We start from the raw sequence: 9,034 nt of genomic DNA on the forward strand, positions 1-9,034 counted from the left end.
CCCCTGTTCGCCTCATCTCCGATCCGGCACACCCATCTCCCGGCGACGCCTGAATTTCAATTTGTTGGTCGACTGCATTTTCAGCCGTGCCGAGCCGACGCCTCATGCCCTTGTCTGTTTCAGGTCCTGAGGACGTCCTCGCCAGGATGGGTCGCTTAACGAATTAAAAGAGCGAAGGCCTGGGGCTGCGCGGCGGAGGGGGGGCGGCTGCACACACACACGCAGGTACGCGCGCGAACAGCTGTATTCTTTCGTTGTTTGTCTAGTTTTAATGAATTGAAAATAAGTGGAAATTAAAGTACTAGGTGCGTGCGGTTCTGTGATCTGTACGGAAACTGTGCCCGTCTTGCAGACTTGTCTCCTTCTCTCCCCCTTTCTTCCCCGTCTTCTCATTCTAATGGGCCAGAGCGGGCGGAAGCGGGAAAGTGGAGCCGAATGGGGAGGGGGTGGGGTTGGGCTTCGGGGACTGCAAAGTAGTTGTGCCAGGCCAATGCAGGTGGAGCGGCCGGGGTCGGGAGCGGCGCAGCTCTCGCCCGGGATGGAGCCGCTTGCCTGCAGGGCTTTCCAAATCTGTCGCGGCGCCGCCTGGACTCCTATACCCTCACCCCCTCCGCCCCACCTCTATACCGCTCTCCCTGACCTCTTTCCACAAGCCTCTCAGGGCAGCTGCGCCGCTCCGCCCAACCTCGCTGAAGACGAATGCCACGGCCTGGGAGCACAAGCCGCCGGCTCGACAAACGACTTCACCGCGAGCCTATCGCCGCAGCAACGTCACTCTGAAGTCTGAAAATTGGTGCACATTTCGTGCTGAAATATCAGCAATCGATCAATCCCATAACACTGCGGTATCTGTTCCGATACACGGCAAAAATGAGAGTTTGGTTTTCAAGCCGAGGATGCCGGTTTGCTAGCAGTTTGAGTAAAATCAAGCAGTGCATATTCTGCAGTTTGTAAACTAGTACGTTTTGCTTGTCTTCGAAGCTGATCTGCTTGTTTCCCAAGGAATCCATCTTGGTATCCAATCTGGCGGGCTTCTGAAATCAACCCCTCTGTTTTGCTAAGTACGGCATTGTCACCAAAAAATGGTCGTGAGACCACAAAAAATCTCGGTGTGCCACATATGAATGAGGTTTCTCCCATTCTCGCGCCCGACAGCACTCGCTATCCTCTCCCCTTCCCTCCCCTGTACGCGTCATGTACCTAAACCCTCACTGTCTCGCGGCAACTTGTTCAAAACAACTAATCGATGGGGGCTGGAAAAGTTGGGCGGCGGGACCAACGCGCCTCGCCACATCACGGCAGCGGGGCTCTGCACGGGCCTTTGTAGCGGCAGGGGAGCACCAGGCCGCTGAGGGAGGGCGCCGGTACCTCCGGGCGATCAAAGCCGAGCAGAGCATCCCGAGCCGACGGCAACGCAACAGGAACCCGCTTCCCCAATATCGCTTCGGCTGGAAAGGCCCGAGCGAGGGGGAAATCAAATGAAAAATTGTTTTATCAGCTTGCCTTTTATTCTTTTTATTTTTATCCATCCGGCAATGAAAACCCCACCGTGTAACTGTCTGACTGTCGCTGTCGACTTATTGAAGGCCACACGGCAAAAATCATGTCTCATTTGATTTGGAGGAAAATTGGAAAACCTTGAGGAATTCCTATTAAACCTTCGCTGGCTGTGGATGAATGCCTTCTCTGCGTGTATTGCAAGAACACTACAAACATTTTTGCCCATGGATTACGACAGATCTCTCACTTATGGATGAATTTGTTTTGCCAACAGTCGAGAAACGGGCAAGAACAGCCTAAAAAAACCACATGCACAGGTTTGCTTTCTTAGGGGCAACTCGTCAAAGTAGCGCCCTTTTAGGAGCTCAAAATATTTCACATTCCCTTATTTTAACATGCCCCCCCCCCCCCCCCTGAACAGTAGCCCAGCCCTTATAAAACGAAATCATTCCGAAACTCGTCCGGGACTGTTCCAAAAGCAGTCCGATCGTCTCGGACACTTCCAAATATGTTCCAGGACAGTCCGTCAGCAATCCGAGTCCGATCCCGGACTGTCCGAAAGTAGCCCTCGGCACCCAGGACTGTCCGTAAAAAGTCCGATGCTACCGGACAGTCCCTAATAAGTCCGGTAGTCCGGTCCGGACCGTCCGAAGACAGTCCGACTATCAACCCGGGTCGTCACAGGACGGTCTCGAGCTGTTTAAGCACTAAAGACTTGTACTTTTTTTGTGAAAGTTGGCAAACTATATCAATACAATGATTTTAATAAATTATGAAAATTTGTTTAATCCACCTATTACGCATATTCAACTTTCTGCTGAGCACTGAAAGCGCCAGGAAAATTAAAGGACAAAATTTTATTTTATTTTGTGCTGGCAATTTGCCTCTTCAAATTTGAGTAAACTAAACAGGCATATTTTATTTTTCAAAAAGGTCGTTCATCATGACCTGAACAGAACATTTCGTGCGATGCAAAAGCATTTGCCGAAAACCGCATGACGATGCGCTGATTCGTTCGTCGTGTACAGCGCTCGTCTCGGAAGAGATTCTGAGCCCAGCTAAAGAGGCTCTCCTGTGTGGTTTCTTCTCAGCCGTCGGCGTAGCTCAGTTGGTAAGAGCGTCGGTCAAGGGACCCGGTGACCGACAGGTGAGGGAACGAATCCCGCTCGTCCAGCTTTTTTTAAGCCGGTTGGACCATTCGGACTAGTCCGAAATACGTCCGGGCACGGGCATCGGACAGTCCGATAGACGTCCGGTCGCGGCCTTCGGACAGTCCGAAAACTTGCTGATTTGACACATTTTCGGTAGTATTCTCGGCAAGGTCCGGGATGTCGTCTCGGACTGTCCGAAAATCGGACTGATTTCGGTACAGAATATTTTTATAAGGGAGGTCGGCCTTGCTTCCTCAATCTCATGCTAGGTGCCTTTATATGGCCCTTCTGACTAATATCGCCTCCCTTGTCCCCTGTCCTCCCCTTACCACTCCCGGGCTGCCCGGCTTGATTCTGTCTGTCGTGATTGGGATCTGTGCCCTACACTTCCTCCATCCCCTCCCCCTCCACACCGGTGCGGGGCTTCTGCTGATTACCAGCCCACAATGAAACTAGAGGAGTACAACCTCGCCAACAGCTTCAATAGTAACGTATGGGTGGTGCTGTACGAATCTTTACTTGGCACAGACGGGAGTCTTAAACCTGTGCTATGCTCGATGTGAAAAGCTGTTGATCTCGAAGTGGTCTTTAAAATCAGACACTACTTGTACGATGATATAGTGAAGATGTGATTTATTGTTTGCATAGAAGTGATTGATCGTGGCAATTACCACTGAAAAACCAAGTGTTCAACTCTTTATAACTTGCAAGTTTGCCTGTTGGTTACTCTCATCCTGTTTGCTGATGTTTTCACCCCTATCTCAGGATTCCTGCTGTTTGAAAACCTGAATAAGCTACTGACAAATTTTTCATCACTTGTAAGTGTCCAAGCTAAAACATGTCAGTACGTTGGGTTGCCTATGCTCTGGCTACATGGGTGGTAGGCGCGTGGCGGGTGGCGCACTGCAAAATTCTTGCAAAGAATTTTCAAGCATTGTAAGGAAGTTTGCATTGCAAACTATTTTCTTTGCATTGCAATAGAGATGGGCGAACATGTTCGCATTCGATCGAACTCGAACAAACATCGAGCTGTTCGTGATCGCTCGAACACGAACATGAGGTGTTCGGATTCGAAATGTTCGGACACTACTCGAACAGAAGTTCGTAGGCGAACAAAATAAAAATATGTTTCAGAAATTCACCTCAAAAATGGGTATAATTGAGAAGGCAGTGGCAGTTTAATAAATAACTACAAGTTCACACGTCAATGAAACTATTGTAAACCAGAATGGATAGCTTTTATAACGCGTAAGCAAGAAAAATTGGTAATAATTGTTCGTGTTCGGATCGAATTTGAACATTACATTGTTCGGTTCGGTTCGTTCGAAGAAAAAAATGCTTGTTCGTGTTCGTGTTCGTTCGAAGATTTTTGGACCAAATTTGTTCGAGTTCGTTTAAATTCGAACTGGCCTGTTCGCCCATCTCTACATTGCAAACTATTTTCATCGTAAGTTGCGAAGAAATGGTTTGCAAGGTTACGAACTAATTCTTTGTAGCGTTTCGAACGATTTTCTTCGTAAGGTGCGAAGAATTAGTTTGCAATGCGAAGGATTTAGTTCGCAATGCAAAGCATTTTACAACGCTTGAAAATTCTTTGCAATGCAAAGAATAGTTCTTCCCAAGCTTTTTACAGTGCGAGGAAGTGGCAGCTCCTACACCACTCCCCCACCACCCACCCCCGCGTGTAGTTCCTGGAGCCAGTGCATAGGCAGCCCAACGTACTGGCATATCTTAGCCTGGACACCCGGTACGAAATAATTCCTTTATACACTTCTGGCAAGTTCTTTTGTTATCAGTAAGTATATACTTACAAAAATATTCACAGTACGTAGCAAACTAATCAGTAATGCCTCCTACTTAAAAACGTAGGTATCTACTAAGAAATAAATCGGTACAGGTATTAGACTGTAGTAAAATTCGGGGTTGTCAGCAGGGGGTTCACGACAAAAGAATCAGCCGTCAGAACTAGGTATTAGTTAATTTCGAGACAATCGATCTAAAAATTGTTGAGGTAACTAATAATTTGTTATCAGAACCAAAACTAAGTTGCCAGAACAAGCTGTTCGGTGCTTTAGCTAACGCATTCGTTCTAAAATCAAAACACAAATTGGCTCCTCCAGCGCCGTTCTTGGTTTTAGCAACCAACTCCTGGTTCTGAAAATTCGTTACCACAGCGAGTGTTGATTGATCGTCCCGAAATTAACTAATTATTATTCCTGATGACCAATCCCTTTTTTTCCGTGTTTTCGATTTCATAATATCGACTTTCGGAACTTCATGGAACAAAATTGGTCAGCATATGAAAGACTTCCTGCTTCATTTAAAAAGATTCAATCATGCATCGATTCGTCAGCCCAAATATTTTTGAAGCCCACATCTTTGATTTTCGAACATTTTTTGTAATAGTGGCTATTTTTCCAGGAGTGGGAGATGTTGCATCCAATCGGAAGCGGGCCAGAGGCTAGCTGTTCTTTGGCTTGTAATCGTCCTGGAGCGTTGCATAATTCAAGCGTGTGATAGTCTTTCTAGGCATCGATCTGCCTCCCTCCCCTCCCCCTCCTTTCTCCCCCCTCTGTCTCTAGTCTCTCCTTCACTCGCTACCCCACCGTTTCATGTCTTCCGTCTTCCTTGTTGCTAAATCCGAGCTTACCGCGTGGGAGACAAAGGTGCTCTCGCTAAGCAGCTCCGTTTTAATGAATTGTATTTTTACAGCTTCCCAATGTAGACATGGATGGAAATTCGTGCACGGCACAAACACAGTAAACATTTTAGAGAGTGGTGACTTTTTAGAAATTGTCAGGGAGGTAGACGTGGGTTGAGGAGTGCACACCCCGACACGAAATAAATCGTACGCTTCTGGTGCGCGCTCGGTTTTCAAGTTGTTCGCTCAGGTACGCCGAAGGTGGGCCTTTGAGTTGCTGTGGTTCGCTTCTCTTTCTGGGACTCTCCGCATTTGATTCGCTCCGTCCACTAGCTCAGTCGACGACCCATGGTCACTCTTGGGTCTCTACGACACACCACTTGTGTGGTTACCAAACACCACTCTGAAAAATAAATGTACGCATTTTTAAGCAAGGCTCAAAGAGTACACTCCAAATTAATTTTGTTGTGAAAGAGCCATACTCATTTTTTACAAACTTTGACAAACACTTTTAGTGTTAGGTAAAAAGAACTATCTCGACTGAAAAGTTAGAACTCGTACTGATTATAGGTACAAATAACTTCTTTGTGTCTAGTTTAGAGCGAATTTGCATCTATTTGGATGTGCTTAAGATCGCATCATCGCTGGATACAAAATTGTCTTTTCCCCATTTGGAGTGCGGGTAAACGCGGTCTATTTTGGGTGTACTTCCCACTTGCCATATCTCTCAAACTAATAAATATTTAGGCGTAAAAAGCGATTTTCAAAGCAAAACCTTTCTGATTGGCTGGCTGCAAGGTGCAAACATTTTGCCTACATGGTATTGAAATGTCATCTCATAGACAGAACGATAATTTTTCTGTTCAGAGGATACTAATTTGTCAATGCACTAAGATTCGGAATCACAGCTGAATAAGATGTGCACCACAATACATATTTCTACTCCAAGTAAAATTGGTTTTTGATTAAAGGCTGAAAATGCACTAAATCGAATGAAGAGTATTTTGCACTTGATTTAAGATCAATATCACTTGTAGTGAGACAGTTACGCCTGAATTCAGTACAAAATGAGCTTGGATCTAAGTGGTGCTTTGCTGCTCTGTGCATTCCTCCCCCTCCCCTCTTCCCCCTCAGTTGGTTCATCGCCGCACTAACTCCTGTCAGTTGAGGTGGCGCGAGTGCTGAGCCCTCTGACAGCCCGGCTGACACTTCTGCTGACAAGCCTGTTGGCTGTGCCCGTAATCTTTGGGGGTCTTGAGCGTGAGGCCGACTGAGTATATGTCTCAGAGGGTAGGGGATACATCAGAACTAGTTTTAGTGTACCCTCGAGGGTGGAGGGTACAGAGACCAAGGGGGTGCACTGGAGGATACCTCATCCTCGGGGGTATACAACGGAACGGTTCATCGCTCGAGGGTTAAACTTACCCTGTACAATACAAGTTTTTTTGAAATGTGCAATGTTTGAAGTCTTAGCAGATATTGCTTTCGTTTAAAGCCCGGGAACGCTTAGCGTGTAATAGTTAGAACCCTTTTTTGTGTTGTACCTGCAACTACCCTGATGGTATAAATTTGAGGAGAGGTGGAGCGGTGTTCCGCCTCTAATTCCTCAGTTATTCGCCGCGTGGGAAAACGGACTGAAGTAGTACACCAAGAAAAATCGTTTTTTGTTTCTAGTAAATTTTTCCTTGTTTCAAGTGCACGCTGACACAAGATCAAATTAACTTTTGAAACTAGCTGATATTTTCTTTCGAATAAGAGAAAAAGCTTATTCCAAACACAATTTTGCTTTGTTTCAATTGTGTTTTTCATCTTGTGTCAGCGTGCACTTTAATCAAGAAACTATTTTTCAGGGTGTAACATCTTATACTGCCCTCTTCTTTCCGAGTGGCCATAATATCCTACGTAATATCCTACCTAATATCCTACGTAGGATCGGTAAATTGCGAAAAGGCAGGCTGCAAGATCAGTGACGCGTGGCCGGCGACCAAAACGTCCGCCTACCCCGCCCGCCGGTCCCCGTCCCGCCCCGCCAGCACCCCGCCGGACCCCCGCCGGACCCCCGCCCGCCCGGGCCCCCTGCCTCGCCCCACCCACCCCGTCGCGTCCCGCACACGGCCGACCCGCTCACCCCTCTCCGCTGTCAGTCATTTACTGAGGGGGTAGGAATGACGCCTGTAATCTGTTTTGTTTCGGTGCTGCGGGACGTAGGGCCGCGGTGGTGGTAGTAGGGGAGGGGGAGGGGGTACAGCTGCAGCGGCGGGCGGTCTCAGCTGTGAGGTAGTGGAGGGGGCAGCTGCCGCCCCGGCTGCCGCGCATGCGCCCCCTCCCCCTCCCGCCTTGCTCGGGCCGCCTCGCTCGCTCCAGAGTGCTCATTGATCCGGGCGATACACACGGCTCTGCAGAGGCACCGTCCTACCGGCCCCGGCCGAGGCCCCGGCGTAGGGCTGCGGGCGTGCGCGGCTCACGGGGATGTAAACTCTCCGGTAAAAAGCCGTCAAGCCCGCATAGCTTAATGTTGGTCCAAAGGGGCTTCGTGTGCTTGGTATGGGCAGACGAACGTTCAAATACACGCTGTGCAGAATTTCCTCGTAAGGTTACATTTCTTGTAACTTGGTATTACAAAATAATGTAAATTTACGACGGCCTATTTTCGCTCCTCGATTAATTCCATGTCGATAGAAAGTGATTGTAATTTTACAATTTCAAGTTGTAATTCAACGGACTCACATCATAGAAAATTTTCCCGTGAACTCACGAATATTTTTCACAGTGCATGGACGTGTCTAGGTGCTTGAAGTAAAAATGTGCCACACTCTGTAGTTGGCTATTCAACGTATACGAAGGGAATTTAAATGAATATTGTCATAGAAGTATGTACCTTTTTAGCCCGGCCCTTCCTTTATACTTAGAAAAAGCTATCTAATGGGCTTATGCAGTCCACCTGGTGTTTGTCTTTCTGCCCCCCACAACGGCGTTCACAGAAAAGTGTATGATTTGCAGTAACGCCGATATCTGTCGCAATACGACACTACTGATGCATTATTGTAGCTCACTCGCCGCTCCCTTTACCCCGACAGGTTGGATGGTGGGGGTAGCTCGCTGGTCCAGCGGTCAGCTCACGCATACTCTGCCGGTTTTCGGCACTGACCCTTTCTCCCCTTTCCCCTGACCCTCATACCGTTTTTCAATTCACGTGACGTCACATATTAAATAACCGGGCTGCGCCAGGGCCAAGAAACGCATGAGGGCGAGTTCCGGTCGAGGCGCGATACCGGTGAAAACAGTGTGTTTGGGGGAAGCTAATGTGAAGAAAATACACATCCTTCGTAAAAGAACTAAAACAGAGATTCGGAAAGGAGAAGAAATTTGACGTGTAGGATTCCCTTGATATAGTAGATTACTGGCGGATTGCTGTCCGCGACTCACCCTATCCTCCCAGCCCTGGCTGCACACTGGTGCGGACAAAGCGAAGATTTCTACCCCAGACTAAAATTCCCACATAGCATCCCACAAGAAGTCCCTTCCCGCAGGTTCTTGTAGGTTTTTGGCGTGGGACATTTTTCCCACAGGTTGCATTTTCCCACATGAAAAATATTTCCCACAGGACGAAATCCTACATAAAAAATAGCAGGTACCACACCTTTTGGCTACAAACGAGTACCAGAATACTGTTCAAAATGTTCAAGAATGGTTCAGTAACATAATTACGTAAAAGTTTTTAGTTAAAAGGTTAAAAAAGTGA

At 47.5% G+C, this 9,034-nt stretch overlaps 1 protein-coding gene across 19 annotated transcripts in view; it reads left to right on the forward strand.

Annotated features, from left to right (window-relative positions):
- The window catches only part of LOC113206668 (sodium channel protein para), an 81,304-nt gene that overhangs the window by 10,559 nt on the left and 61,711 nt on the right, over positions 1–9,034 (forward strand). For all 19 annotated transcript variants that reach the window (XM_052273644.1, XM_052273643.1, XM_052273645.1 and 16 more), the window contains exon 2: positions 124–225. The gene's annotated coding sequence lies outside the window, so the exon portion shown is untranslated. The remainder of the gene's footprint in view (positions 1–123; positions 226–9,034) is intronic.

The sequence above is a fragment of the Frankliniella occidentalis genome, unplaced genomic scaffold (assembly GCF_000697945.3).
Source record: "Frankliniella occidentalis isolate FOCC.00 unplaced genomic scaffold, Focc_3.1 Scaffold290, whole genome shotgun sequence".
Classification (NCBI taxonomy): Eukaryota; Metazoa; Arthropoda; class Insecta; order Thysanoptera; family Thripidae; genus Frankliniella; species Frankliniella occidentalis.